The 16,036-nt window shown below is 42.9% G+C and overlaps 1 pseudogene; it reads left to right on the top strand.

The window, feature by feature from the left end:
- Positions 1–14,649: 14,649 nt before the first annotated feature.
- On the top strand, positions 14,650–15,096 carry LOC132369587 (small nuclear ribonucleoprotein Sm D3-like; annotated as a pseudogene).
- Positions 15,097–16,036: the final 940 nt, after the last annotated feature.

The raw sequence follows: 16,036 nt of genomic DNA, 5'->3' as shown, positions 1-16,036 counted from the left end.
AGCACACCAGGCTCAACGGGGAAAACACCTGTTAGCAAAGAATGTAAGTTCACGGTATCCCTTGATGCAGATTTAGAAGAGGTGATTGACACTATCCAAGATGGTTGCCAGGTGCCCAAGCACAATGGGATCCAGGGGGCTGGGGATGCGTTTACACCTATCTGTCCATTTCATGTCCCCCTTCTTCCTTTTCTCCATCCTCCTTGCCAGAGATTTGCTCACAACACAATTTTCCAATTGGCTTTGGGTTCTTGACATTAGGAAGTTGTCATTGTGCTGGTGGCCATACCCAATTGTGCACGCAGACCCAGGCAGGAAGAGGAGGGAAGGGGATATGTGGAGCTTAGTCATTCCAGATAATAAGGGGCTGCTGATTTGGGGCTTTGCAGAGAGGCTGTGCCTTCTGTGATTTTAGTGAGTAGATGGAGTCGCAGTTCGTAGAGGTTCTAAACCACAGGCACGTCCTCTGAGTGTGCTCAGCCGGCCTTCGGAGCATCTCCCCACCACGTGAGTAAAGACCATGCCCTCAGAAGGCAGTGAGTTCTTTCCCGGTGGTTCTTCAGCTAAAGCAGAAGTGTTTGCTTTCTTCAAGCAATCATACCTTTCTCTGCTCCTTTCACAGTGAAATGCCTTGAAAGAGTGATCAATACTTGTTGCTCCCATTCCCTCTGACCCACTCTCTCTTGAACGTACCGCAGTCAGCGTTTCATCCCCATCACTTGACAAAATTGCACTTGCCAAGGTCACTGTGACCTACCAGCTGCTAAATGCATAGTCAATTTGCATCCCCATCCCACTTGATGTATCCCACATAACCCAGGTGATCATCCATCTTCTTTGAAATTCTTTCTTCACTTGGCTCTCAGGACACCAAACTCTCTTGGTTCCCTCCTCCCTCCCAAGGCCATACCTTCTCTATGATCACTGCTGGCCCTGCCTCATCTTCTCCTACCACTCCTGGGCTCCATTCTCTAAACCTCTCATCCTACCCCTCCTCCTCTCCCTTCCCTTTCCCTCTTTCCCTTCCTTTCCTTCCCCTCCCCTCTTTTCTCTTCTATGTACTTCTATGCACATGGCTTTAAATACTGCTATGGACTGAACTGTGTCCCCCTCAAATTTATATATTGAATGCCTAACCTTTAATGTGATGGTATTTGGAGATGGGGCTTTTGGAAGGTGATTAAGTTTAGAAGGGGTCATGAGGGTGGGACTCTCATGATGGAATTAGTGCCCTTATAAGAACAGACACCAGAGAACTTGTTTCTTCTCTCTCCCTTGTCCAGTGAGGACACAGAGATAAGGTGATGTCTACAAGCCATGGAGACAGCCCTAACCAGGGAACTGAATTGCCTGGCACCTTGATCTTGGACTTCCCAGCCTCCAGAACTAAGAGAGATAAATTTCTGTTGTTTAAGCCACCCAGTTTGTGGCATTTCATTATAGCAGCCCAAGCAAACTAATACAAATACTATTTGCTGGCAACTCGTATGTTTATATATCCAGCTTGAACGTCTTTCCTGAACCCCAATCTTATATATCTAATTGCCTATTCAACATCTCTCTTGGATGATTAATAGGTATCCCCAAATTAACATATACCAAACTGAACTCCCTCACTCCAAAACCTACTCTCACAATCTACTCCATCTCAGTAAATGGCAACTCTCTTCTTCCAATTGATGAGGCTAAGATCCTTGGAGTTTTTCTCTCAGACTTCATATCCAGTACTTCAGCAAAGCCTGTAGCTTTACCTTCAAATATATATCCAGGACCCAATCGCTTCTTACCATCCTCACCATTCACAAACTTAGCCCAAGCCACCAGCATCCTGGATTATTGCAGTAGCCTCCTAACTGGCTCCAATGTCTCCAAACTTGCTTAATGCTCCTGCCATCTCACAGTCTGTTTCCACATAGAAGCTAGAGTGATGCTTTTAAGATGTAGGTGAGATCATGTCACACTTCAGTTCCACCTCCTCCAAAAGCATCCATCTTAGGGTAAAATCCAAATCTTACTGTATCCTAACTTCCTACATCTGGTACACTGCTCTTGCTCTGAGCTCATCTCTTGCCATTTGTCCCAACCTGATCCCTGTTCAGTCTTCTCTGCTACCCTGTCTTCCTTGTTATTTTCTTCCTCAAGCAACCAAGTATTCTCCTGCCTCAGAGCCTTTGTCCATGCTGTTCCTTTCACCCGGAATACTTTCCCCTCACATACTTGCATGGATCACTTAATTATCTCCTTCAAGTCAAATAGTCATCTCCAAACAACCTTCCCTGACCATCCATCTTTCCTAGAATACTAATCTCACCATCACTTTTGTTATTGTCACCCTGATGTATTTTCTTTGTATCACTCAACCATATTTCTTATTTGTTTACTTTCTTATCCTGTTTCCTCTTCTAGAATATAACCTCCATGAGTTTAAGAATCTTGCCTTGTTCCTCTGCCGCAACCCTAAAACTTTAACGACTTCTAGCTCATAGTTATGCTCAGTAATATTTGAGGAATGAATCGATACCTATGACTGTAAAGAGCCAACCTGATAGCATGGCCTTTGTCAACAATATCCTGAAAGATTATAGCTCATGATGGTTCTTTATCAAAGTAAATCATCTGAACTTCCAAATGAGATTGCATCTGCCATTGCTTCTCTTTCCAATGTAAAATGTGTTTTTATTTTTCAGTTGAAATTAAGAGATGTTAAGTTTGGTGAACATTTGCCTCTCTAGCGTTCCGCTAATGTGTGAATGCACCAAGGTGTCCTTTTATTATGTTCAGTTTAATTCAGCAAACATTTATTGCTCCCGCCCACATGCCAGGCTCTGTGCTGGAGACAGAAATGCAGTTTGCTTATACTTGGTGCTGCCCGCAAGGTGCTCACAGCCATATAAGGATAAGGAATACAGAGCATCAGCTATGCTTTCAAAATTTTAAATCCTGATGAATAGTACCATGTGTCTATTCCTATCCAGAGGTGTAAGCCAAACGAGAACATTTATGCCCTCAGGCAGATTATATGTCAAACTTCCTCTAAAGGACAGTGCCAGAACTAGATAGATTCATGTGGTCCAGAGAGCACAGCATTGATAAATACCTTAAGAGAGTTGAAAACAAAGAGCTGTGAGAGTTGGGAAATGGGAACAATCCCATATTTTGGGGGGATATTATGGATGGTTTATGAAGGAGACCACAGCTGAGATGGCAGGTAGGGAAGTAGGGCAGTGAGAGCTAGGAGAGAAGATGTACAGGAGCACAGGTGTGTGAGTGGGAAACTCCGTCTCTTTCTAGAAATGGTCATGGCCAACTGTGGCTAGAGCATGGAGCAGAACAGGGCAGTCGTTGGAAATGGGGATTGAGAGGAAACCCAAATCGTGTTTGGTAATATTATTTTTTCCCCCAAAGTAACAGGATTGATAAACAGGAGCCCCACTGTTTTTGTGACGAATAGCAACAATTATATTCTAAATCGGATACTTCTCATTTGCTATGTGATGCCTGTACAAAGGGTTTTGGAATCCTCAGACAGGATTAGCTTACTCATAGCAACTTTCTGGTATATTTCCATGTTTCTTTCAACCTTTGAAAATTGATAATCCATGCAGCATCTATAAAGATTCTCTATTTGCCACGACCAGAACAACCTGTTACTCTCCCTTGATGGATAAGAATTTACTGGAAGTGCCTGTGCATGACCGTGATGGAATTTCCCCCATTCTTTCACTTTTCCCATAAAGCCCACATCTGCTGACCTCCAGAGTTTGATAAAAGGTCTCTCTCATTAGCTCAAGCAGCTCAAGCTCTGTCTGAAAAGGATTCCAGTAAGGATGTCTACACAATGAATAACAAGTCTGTTTTTCCGAATAACATGGACCCTAATACTGAGAGAAGCACTGATTTTAGTAGTCAGACACATGCTATGTACCAAGAATGATTACAAACCATTATAGCCTCAAACACACCATTATGACAAGAATTGAGAGATCTGGTCTCCAGACAAAAATACAGCTGACATCTACCTGTTCTCACAGTCCATTTTAATACAGTTTTATCAGTTTAACAGTTTTCTGGGTCACAAAGCAAAGATCAGAAAAGGATTCACAGATTCAAAGCATTTCAGAACTGGAGATATAACAGGTTATTTGGTTCATTTGTCCTAGTTTATAAATGTGGAAACTGAGGGGCAGAAGAGGTTACAGCTTAACAAAGGTCAGTTAAAGGCAGAGCTTGAACTTGAACTTGGGACTGCAATTCTTTCCACAAGGAAAGGTAACCATTTCTCAGTGACCTTCAGTGGGAGAATCTCCTCCTGGCTGGTCTCTGGATCTCATGCCCTTTAAGGGCCTCTGTAGCTCTTACCCTGTATTTTTGGGATATGCCTTCCCTGCCTTAGTAGGTCTGGGCATTAGGTAGGTGCTGTAGCATCAGCTTGGGCCCTAGGCTACAGGTGAGCTCTGCGTGTGCAAGGGAGCTTGTCTGTCTGTATTCTGCGTTTTGACACACTGCCTGGTGCCTCAGAGGAGCTCAACGAATCTTAGTTTCCTTCCTCTCTACTGCGGAATCTACTTGTTCGATTGAATTGATGTGGTCGGGGAAGAGGGTGGGTATTTGATGGAGGGAGGTCACAGTGACCATGGCATTCACCGAGTGTGGGAGGGTTGGAGAAAAAAGAAATAGAAGGAGGGGATGGGAGACCAAATGAAAAGAAAGACAAAGGGTGGGGAAAGAGTCAGGAAAAGATTACATTTAAAAGCACAAAACTGGTTCCCGTTTAGATGCAAACATGAGTCCTGAGTGTGTCACATGTGTTCAACCGGTGCAAGTGATTATGCAAATTAATTAAAAAGAGGGAGGAAAGAGGAGGGGTGGGGATCATGCATCCACATGGACGTGCTCCCCAAGATCCCTTAGAACCCCTCCCTCCCCATCAGTTTTGGAGAAGGATATGGGCTCCATTTGTGCTGCTGCCATAAGAAAGACGAGGCATTAGCCCTGAGCAGTCACAAGAAGGCAGTTTTCACTGCAGAACCAGATGGGGGCTTGTCAGCGACATGGTGAGGTGGGGTTAAGTCCCATGATATTAGCTCAGCAAGCATCTGGGGGACTCAATTTGCTACTGTTCACCTATTTTCCTGTGGACCTCTCAAAAGTACTAATTCCACCATCAAACAAGCCAGAGCCTTGGGACAGCCCAAATGCCCCACTTGCTTCCTGCAGGGCTCAGGCTGAGTCAGGAAGCAGAGGGGCTGTGGGCAGTGGGACCTTCCCCCTCAGCTGGTGCCTCAGAGGGAGTAGGACAGCAGGTTGTCTTGGATACAAGCTGGTGGGGCTGCAGCAGCAGCTTCTGCTGGGGTTTTGTCCCTGCTTCCCAAGCAGGCTCAATGGAATAGCCTGGACAAGTTGGGGCTGGGACCCAGACACCAGGGATGCTTGGGGAGTGAGCCCTTCACAGCATCTGGCATCACGCCAGCCCAGAGCGCCTGCTGCGCACAGGAAATATTGAACATTCTGAGTCTTAAAGAGGGAACCTGGAACAGTTCCAAGATTACACTTAATACATCTGCTGGGAGCTACAGAGAGGGGAGACAGGGGGAATCTGCAAAAATAACCCTTGCAGGGCCAGGAAGGCCCAGAGCATCAGCACGACACATGTAATGAGTAAGAATAAAGATCACCCCTTACCTCAGGTAGCGTGTACAGTTTCCAAAGCTCATTCATACACACGGTCTCTTTGTTCTTCCTTATGGTACTGGGAGGTAGGCAGGGAATGTTATTTTAGATAAGTTACTAGATTATGCATTTGTATGCTTCCTATAGCACTTAACCTAGCAGGTTGTCCAGCAAATGGCAAGTAAATAAATGGATGGATGAGGGGAGAAACTTGCATTTTGCAGGTGAGAAACTGACTCAGAATAGTTAAATTCATTGGAAGGTTTTCAAAATGGGGCATTTACTACAAGCCAGGCATCGTGCTAGAACCTGGGAAGACATGGTCGCCTCGCTTGAAGAGCTCACTGTCTAGAGGGGGAGATGGCCGGAAACAAGTAACTAATAAGTGACTATGCAATCTGATAAGTATCTATTTAGGTGATTGCAAAAGGCTCTGGGAGACAGAAAAGAGACTGACTCCAAGAGGATGCAAGTGCTTTGCCGGATGTAGCAGGGATTAGCGCTAAGGCTCCTCTCCAGGTGTTCAGAATCATCATTTCTTTCTTGTACATTTCCCCTCATCAGAAAAGTCTCTCCTGTTCCTCTCACCCCCACATCCACCCTTGATTTGTTGCCAATTCATTCCTAAAGTTCTACCATCATCTGGACTTTATCTTTTGGCTGTATTAGTGGTTTAAATTAAAATATTTCATGGGAAGGACATTTATGTGAATTAGGGATCAGAGCGTAGGCTTCTCTGGAGCTGGAGGGGGAATACTGAGGTGAGGGGCATGAGCTCTGAGCTGTCTGGGGGTTTGTGTGGGATAAGACGGTGATTAGGGAGAGGGAAAAAAGAAGAGACCAAGTGACTGGGGACAGCTGAAAAGAAGCATTGCCTACGCAGTTTCACTTTCCTCCCTCTAGCACATCCCTACGTCAATGTAAATACACCATATACATATGCAGGCATGCTGATATACCCACGTATGTATGTATATGTACACATGTGCATGCGCGTGCACACACACGCACCGACAGAGTCTTTAAATCTGTCACCAAAATGGGATGCAAAGTGCTTCTTACCCTGACCAATTCTGTAATGATGTTTGCCTGATATTTGTGAACACAGGGCTGCATGTAGCTTGACAGCTGTGGGTTTCAAATTTTATTAAACTTCTGCCTTGTTCACAGTCTGATTTCTTTAAGGCCTTATCTAATTGGCTTGGGCCACGGGGCCTACCACCTTGGTCATGTGCAAACATATAAATTTCACCATGTAATTGAGGGCAAGTGATAAACTAATGTATAATAAATAGTGAAGAATTTTGATGATCTGTGTCCTGGTGGAAGAAGAATGGCTCATAAAAACAATTATTACACGATCCATGCTTGCATTATATACAAGGTACATGCATACTCTCCTTTCTACAAGTGCTGGTGGGCATTTGGATCTAATCACCAGAAATCCAAGCATTTCCAAATGCCTAGATGTGTGCTGACATGTAGCCCAAACATCTGGGTTGTTGACTGAGAAATGTGATTTTCAGCAGACTACTGAGTGCCAGGGGCCCACAGCCTGTGTGTAAGTCACCTCTTCCAGGAAGGTGTCTGTGATTCTTCTGTCTGATTCAGTTGGCCCTCCTTCAAGTCTCCGGCATGCCGTGCATGTGAATTTACCTGCCCACCTATCCCTACAAAGATGGGAGCGCTTTGCGGGAAGATTTTCCTCCCAGATATTTGTTGAATGAATGAAGTACTTACCATGCACATCTCCACCCATGAATCTAATTCAGTGCCTTGCACTGAGAAGAAACACAATAAATATTGAATGAACATCTATGTTTGTGAGCAGAGAGATTCAGATCAGCTGCGTTGCATTACACAGTTTTTTGTTTAAATGTCTCAAAGCCCGAGAAGTCATTTTTACACTGCTTCCCCAGCCCCAGGGAGAAAACAGATAAAAATAATGAAGAAATTGAAGCACGCGGAGAAGGGATATGAATTCCCCATGTTCACTTGGGGAATGAGGCACGGAGTCCAGGGTTTGGATTTCACTTCCCTCTGCGCTTTCCCTCCTGCAAACGTGCCTCCCTCGGCCTTTCTCTCGCTGACATTAGAAGTCAGCCGAGTATTTATATATTCCAGGGCCTCTCTATGTAAATCCACATTCCATAAATCCCAAAGCTTTTCTTCTATTTCAGAGCAAGAGGCTGAACAAGATATATGCATTTTTTTTTTTTGTAACCAGCAAATGGCTTTCTTATCGATCCGCCTCTTCTGAAGGCAGTTCTGCCTTCTGTAGATTTCAGGAGTCTGTCTCTCCATCCCTCCCTCTCTCTCTCCCCCTCCAACAAGTCCCTTCCTTAAGTTCCGAGAGACTAATTGTTTCCTGTCCTCCATCTCTCTCTTCCCGAAGGCTTATCTGATTTCGGCTCTGTTCAGAAACCACCGGTTTCTCCAGAGTCTTGTATTTCCTGCCCGCTGCGGCCAGCATTCTACGCCGCGCTAATCAGATTTTGCTGTTTTTCTTCACACTGAGCCCCTTCCCCAACCATTCGGCCCTCTTGACACTTATGCTCCCACCCTCACCTTCATGGTGCATGGGCCTATTAAATGGTGTCCAGTCCAATTTCTGGCACCCAATAAATCTAAATTTTCAAGCTTGGGAAGCCAGGCTCACCCACTGGCACCTAGATAAATGAGTCCTCCATGAGAAACCTACACCAGTCATTACTCAAGACTCCTGAAACCCCAACACAGGATTTCAGGCCGGAGACAGTCAGGTCCTCCTTTCCTGCCTCACCCTCCGAAAAAGAAAATACCCCACAGCCCAGAGCCTCGTCCTCCTCTGCATCTCCTGTCCCTCCACGCGGACGCTCAAAGCGGACCCCAGCCTGCCACTCCCAGCACGCAGCCGCTCCCACGTCACCCCCGTCAGGTTGCGCCATCGGCTCAGCGGCTTTGAAATGAGACTTACCCCGTGGTGAATCTCGTGTGTGTGTGTGTGTGTGTGTGCGCGTGCGCGTGCGTGCCGGGTGAGGAGCAACAGGGGCTCGGGGCTGTGTTCCATTCCGGGTGGCGAGACCTGGCGATGGTGATATGCTCCTGGGAAGTTGGGGACTATTTGTATTTACTTATCTGTTATTTTGACTTGTGAAATTACCCCCTTTCATTCCGCCAGCCTTCTGCCTCTGCACAATAAAAATTAATTACAATGAATTAGAACCTTTATAAACCACCCTTAACAGTACCAAGGCTTGGAGACAGCCCCTCCTCCGGCCCCTCACTGGTCTACAGCTCAACACCTGATCAGGCAACAGCGAAATTCTAAAAGGCGAAAGTCTCTAAGATAAAGTACCTGCTTTTGGCTTCTATGGAATAAACTGGGAACTGATAGGATACTGTGATGCTTAGTATTGTGTAACAGCTTGGCTGGGCTAGAGTACCCAGATATTTAATCAAGCACTGATCCAGGTGTTGACCCGATGGGTATTTTGTAAAGGTGGTTACCAGCTACAGTTGATTAACTAGATTGCCGTGGATAACGTGGGTGGGCCTCATCCAATCAGCTGAAGGTCTTAAGAAAAAAAACTGAGGTTTCCCGGAGAAGAAAACAAATTCTGCCTCAAGACTGCAGCATCAACTTCTGCCCGAGTTTCTAGACTGTTGGCCTGCCCTAAAATTCCTTGAAATAAATGTATCTGATCTATATCTATATATATCATCTATATCTCTATTTATGTATTATTGATTCTGCTTCTCTGGAGAACACTGACTGATACAGGTATTTAGAAATCTTATGTGAATTCGAGTTGTTCATTGTGTAACTTCTGGAAGGAGGACTGCTCTTCTTCATTTCCTGAACATGAAATCCTGTGCTGTGTACATAGTAGGGGCTTAATAAGTGTTCACTGAAGTGACTGGAAACCCAAAGAAGCCCCATGATGCTTTTCTCAACTTCCACCGCCCCACTTTCAAGTGGAAACATTTGCTCCCTCCCATCCACACGGGACTCATCAGCCCTACTTTGGAGACCAGCTCCTCTCAGGATCTTCCTATAATGTTGTCAAATACTGATGCCTCCATCACTCTCTGCCTTTACCATCCATCAAGTGAACCACATCTTCCCCAAAGGCTTCACTGCATAGGGGCCAGGCTTGTAACTTACTCTTGCTTCATCAATGCTTGTGTGTGGGATTCTCTAGGTTTACATAGTTGTGCTTTTCTTTGCCTGGCATCTTAAGATGATCTTGTCCCTTTCTCGTTAGCTGGTGGACCTTCTGGGGGAATTCTAGGCTCCGATGTCGTGGAACATTTATGGTCTTTGGAATCAGCCAGAACTAGTTTGAGACCTGGTTTTCATAAAAGCTTTGAGAACTTGATGAAATCACATAACTTTTGTTGTTGTTGTTGTTATTTTTATTTTTTTTAATTTAATTTTTATTTAATTGGGGTATAGTTGATTAACAATGTTGTGTTAGTTTCATGTGTACACCAAAGTGATTCAGTTCTACATATACATATATCCGTTCTTTTTTAGCTTCTTTTCCCATATAGGTTATTACAGAATATTGAGTAGAGTTCCCTGTACTATACAGTAGGTCCTTTTTGATCATCTATTTTATATACAGTAGTGTGTATATGTTAATCCCAAGTCATATAACTTTTATGAGCCTTCCTTATTAGAAAGATGGGGGTAAAATGGCTCAGAAAAACATGTGAGGGATAAATAAAGCAAATAGTTATCAATTTTTTTTTTTTTTACATCAGTAGTTAAAGACTCATGTTTCCACTGGTCAAAGTCTCTGTGGAACTGCAAAAGATAAAGCAGATAAGCTAAGAATGACTTTGGTTGGCTCTACAGAACCCTTCCTACTTGTGCACTAGGACTCCTATCCTCTCCCCTATCCAAGGATGTGCCCTGAGCAGTTTCCCCTCTGTCCCCCATATCAACATGTAACACTGCTCTACTGGATCATTCCTGCCACCTGAAAACATGGTGGAATAGTCCCCATCTTTGAGCCAAACCACCAACCCAAAGCATCTTCCTTCACCCCACACCCCTTATAGTTACTACCCCATTCCTGTCTTCTTCACTACAGCAAAACCCACTGACAGAGTTGTCTATACATTCTTGCCTCATCATTTCCCCTCCAGCTCTTTCTTGAACTCCCTCCAGGTGGGTCTTTGTTCCCATGACTCCTCTATGGCTCTAGTCACGGTCACAAAAGAACTTCACGTTGCCAGAAGTTACAGATGATTCTCAGGCACTATCTTTTTTTTTTAAGGTATGTTGAAATTTCTTTTTAAAAATTTAAAAATTTATTTTTTTTAATTGAAGTGTAGTTGATTTACAGTGTTTTATGTGTATAGCAAACTGATTCAGTCATATATATATATATATATATATATATATATATATATATATACACATTCTTTTTCAGATTCTTTTCCATTGTAGGTTTTTACAAGATATTGAATATAGTTCCCTGTGATATACAGTAGGTCCTTGTTGTTTATTTTACATATAGTAGTGTGTATCTGTTCATCCCATATTCCCAATTCATCCCCCCATTTCCCCTTTGGTAACCATAAGTTTGTTTTCTATGTCTGTGAGTCTGTTTCTGTTTTGTAATTAAGTTCATTTGTATCATTTTTTTAGATTCCGCATATAAGTGATATCAAATGGTATTTGTCTGACTTACTTCACTTAGTATAATAATCTCTAGGTTCATCCATGTTGCTGCAAATGGCATTATTTCATTCTTTTTTATGGCTGAGTGATATGTGTGTATATACACACACACATACACACACACACACATATATATATGTGTGTATATACACACCACATCTTTTTTATCCATTCATCTGTCGATGGACATTTAGGTTGCTTTCATGTTTTGGCTATTATAAATAGCACTGCTATGAACATTGCGGTGCATGTATCTTTTTGAACTAGAGTTTACCCTGGATATATGTCTCAGGCACCATCTTTCTTGGTCTACTGTAAGCAACCTTAGCTACAGTTGATCACTTGAAGCACTTTCTTCACTAGTCCCTGGGGTACCACTCCCTCTGGGTTCTCCCCACTTCACCGGCAGTTCCTCCTCAATCTTTTTTTTTTTTTTTTTGGTATGGTTCCTTCTCCTCCTCATGACCTCAAAATCTTTGAGTGCCACAGGGCTCAGTTCTCAGTTTACACAAATTTAGGGGTGGGAAAGAGGGATTCATCTAATCCCATGATTTTAAATACCATTCATATACTGATAACTCCCCAGTTTCTATATCCATTTTGGCCCTCTCTCCTGAAAGCCAGACTCATATAGCCAATTGCTTCCCTAACAACTCTGCTTGGATATCTAACTGAAGTCTCTAATTTATCACATCCCAAACCAAACTTCTTATTTTCCCCTGAAATCTGCTCTTGTGAAGTTTTTCCTATTTCAATAAATGACAATTACATGCTACAATTTTCTCTTCTCTAAAACCTTGAGATCATCTTTGACACATCATTTGTTATCACATCCTACCTCCAATTCAATGGCAAATGCTATCGACTTTACTTTCAAAAATATATCCAATCTAACAACCACTTCTCACCATTCTATTGACACCCTGAGTTTAGTACAGCTCACCATCCTCTCTCATGGGGGTTAACAGCCTCCTAACTGTCTCCGTACTTCCTCCTCCACTCAACTATAGTTTATTCTACACAAGATCCAGAGTGATCCTTTTAAAACAGTCATATCTCTCTTCTGCTCAGTATCTTCCAATAGCTTCCTATCTCACTCAAAGTAAAAGGCAAAGTACTATTAAGGGCCCAAGACCCTACACAATCTGTCTCCAGCAGATTAAGGTGGAAGCTTAGTTTCTACCAATTTCCTTATTCACCGCTGGGTATGATGGTCTGACTTCAGTCATCATCTCCTTGCTATTCCCCAAACATGGTGAAATATGCGCCAGCCTCAGGACCTTTGTAGATTCTGTTCTCTCCACTTGGACCATTTTTCTCCTGTGTATCCACATGAATTCCTACCTCCACCCCACCACCCAGGTATCTAAGTGGATCATTCAGAGAAGAAACCTTCTCAGACATCTGAACCTGACCACACTATATAAAAGGGAGCGCCCTCCTTCACCTCCTTATACCCTCTTTACCTGGATTTACTTTTTTACGGCACTTATCAATCTTGATGTATGATATATTCCTTTATTTACTAATTGCCTATTCCCATAAAAACAAGCTATGGCATCAGGAGCTTTATCTCTGTTTACTGTTATATTTATTATACTGGCACTGAGTACAGTGCCCAGCAGGTGGTAGATTCTCAGTAATTATTTGTTGAATAAGTGAATGAATGAATTGAAATTGACAGGCCATGAGCCACATTCACTGTAACCTCCACCCCCTGGCTGTGAACCCATCCTCTGGAGCCTCAGAGATGGTCTCATCCCTAGAGAGCTATCCTGTCCCCTCCTCTCAGGTCTTTGCTACTTCACAGTAAACATCTCTGGTTCTTTCCACAGTTCTTTAAAAAAGATGGTGGCTCTGACAGCACCTCTGAGTATCTTCACACTCCAGGATGCAGTTTGTCTGGATTTAGGGATCTGGACACTTAAAATAAGTTAGTTGTTTTCTGACTATTTTCTCATCTGCCTTGGGCTTCAGTTCCACTGTAGTGATGTTGGTTCTACCTGCTCATGCCTGAAGACAAGTCTCCTTGTTCTGCTTAAAGATTGGATGAATTAGGGATGTGAATGATGTAAGTGTCCTTTGATTAGAAGGAGGTAGCTAATAAAGCGAACCTGTAGAAACAGTTTATCACCCATGAAGCACTGTATAGCCTATGCACATGATGGATGCAAAAGTATTTCCTAAAAACCCTATTTAAAACTTAATGTGGATGGTAGTCAGTGGCAGAAGACAGCACATTCAAATGGAGTAGAGTTTAATGAAGGGGTTATTTACAAAGGTGTGGGAAGGATGAAGGAAAGCCAGCCAGAGGTGCTGAAGCAATCAGGGGCAAGCCCAAGCTGGGAAGTGTAACCAGCCTGGCCTAAGAGTCAAGGGGAAAGGCCATTCCTACTCTTGGGGAGAGCAGCTAGCTTTAGGAGAGGCTGCCTGAGGTGAAGCAGGGAGAGTCAGGGGAATGGACATGCCCACCTAACTCACTGCTGCCCTCCCATCTATGGCTAGTGCTGTCCTTTTCAGTTCCCAAGTAGACACAAGGTAGCCAGGAGCCATTGATGTAGTCCACAAAGGCCAGCCTCCAGGGGCCCAGAGAAGGCTGCAGAGGGATGGAGGGGGGATCTGAAGGAACCAATGGGGAAGATCCAGCAGGGTTTGCTTAGTAATAAACAACTCTTGAGAAGTGAGGGCTTTCCCAAATACTTTTCTGTCGTGTCTGAAATATTTAATGATATGTATATATCAATTGTTTTAATGTTGAAGGTTTTCTTTTTTTCATTTTTGGTGGTGGTGGTGGTGGGATAATAGATTTTCCCCTTTGTTTTGCTTTTCTCTATTAAATTGACTTTATACATTCAGTTCTTTAAAAAGTATTATGGGACTGTATGATTCCATTTGGATGAAGTTAGGAACTGGCTAAGCCAGTGTATGGAGATGGAAGTTAGAATAGTGGTTACCTCTGGGGAGGCAGTGGGTATTGACTGAGAAGGGGAACAAGGGAACATTTCTAGGAAATGTGGATCTTGAACTATATCTTATGTGGGCATCTATTTAGGTAAAAATTCATTGAGCTGTACACTTAAGTTTTATTTTTTTATTGAATATAGTTGATTTATAATATCATATTAGTTTCAGGTGTACAACACAGTGATTCAATATTTTTATAGATTATACTCCGTTTAAAGTTAGTGCAAAATAATGTCTAGGCAGGACCCGCCATTCACTCGCCTCACGCCTTCACAGTCGCAAGAGTCACCTCCGCACCAGAAAGGAAGAGGAGACCAGAGCCGAACTCTCTACCTGCCGAGATGTCTATTGGCATGCGATTCAAGTCCTACATGAGGCTGAGGGTCACATCGTGACATGGGAGATGAACACTGGTGAGGTGTATCGAGGGAAGCTCATTAAAGCCGAGGACAACATGAACTGCCAGATGTCCAACATCACAGTCACGTACAGAGATGGCCGAGTGGCACAGCTGGAGCAGGTGTACATCCATGGCAGCAAGATCCGCTTTCTGATTTTGCCTGACGTGCTGAAAAACGCACCCATGTTAAAGAGCACGAAAAATAAACTCAAGCCTCAGGGCCGGTCGGGGAAAGGCTGCTAGTCTGAAGGCCCAAGAGGCCGCAAGAGGGAGAGGACGTGGAAACATCTTCCAGAAGCGAAGATAAATTTATCTGTTGGACAGAACTTTGCCCTTATTTTTTTCTTTTAGGTTATCTGGGTCAGGGGGTGCATGCGTAGGTATATGTCCTAGGTTATCTTTTGACATCTTTTTCTTTAGATCTGGGTAAATGTTAAACTAAATAAATATGGTGGTTTTTTTTCTTCTTGAGAATAAAAAAAAAAAAGTCTATATTTCCCTGTGCTGTACAATATATCCTTGTTGCTTATTTATTTTATACATAGTAGCTTGCATCTCTTAATTCCCGCCCCTATCTTGTCCCTCCCCCTTCCCTCTCCCCACTGGTAACCACTAGTTTGTTTTCTGTAACTGTGAGTCTGTTTCTGTCTTGTTATATTTGTTTGTCTTATTTTTTAGATTCCACATATAAGTGATAACAGACACTATTTGTCTTTCTCTGTCTGACTTATTTCACTCAGCTCAATACCCTCTAAGTCCATCCAGATTGTTGCAAATGGCAGAATTTCATTTTTTTAATGGCTGAGTAACATTCCAGTGTGTGTGTGTGTGTGTGTATTTTTTTCTAGTTTCTTTTATTTTTTTTTAATTTGTATTGGGGTATAGTTGCTTTACAATAGTGTGTTCGTTTATACTGTACAGCAAAGTGAATCAGCTATATGTATACATATATCCCCTCTTTTTTGGATTTTCTTCTCATTTTTTTTTTTTTTACATCTTCTTTATCCATTCATCTGTTGAGGACACTCAAGTTGCTTCCGTATCTTAGCTCTTATAAATAATGCTGCTGTGGACACTGGGGTGCACATATCTTTTTGAATTAGTGTTTTCATTTTATTTGGATATATATATATATATATATACATATATATATATATATACACACACACACACACACCCAGGAGTGGGATTGCTGGATCACATGGTGGTTCTATTTTTTGCTGTTTGAGGAACCTCCGTACTGTTTTCCATAGTGGCAAGATTTATGCATTTTATTGTATGTAAATTATACCTCAATAAAAAAATAAAAGAAAAAATAGTATGGTTAT

Source organism: Balaenoptera ricei, chromosome 8, assembly GCF_028023285.1.
Source record: "Balaenoptera ricei isolate mBalRic1 chromosome 8, mBalRic1.hap2, whole genome shotgun sequence".
Classification (NCBI taxonomy): Eukaryota; Metazoa; Chordata; class Mammalia; order Artiodactyla; family Balaenopteridae; genus Balaenoptera; species Balaenoptera ricei.
The sequence above is the reverse complement of the archived record's forward strand: the minus strand, read 5'-3'. Positions and strand labels throughout refer to the sequence as shown.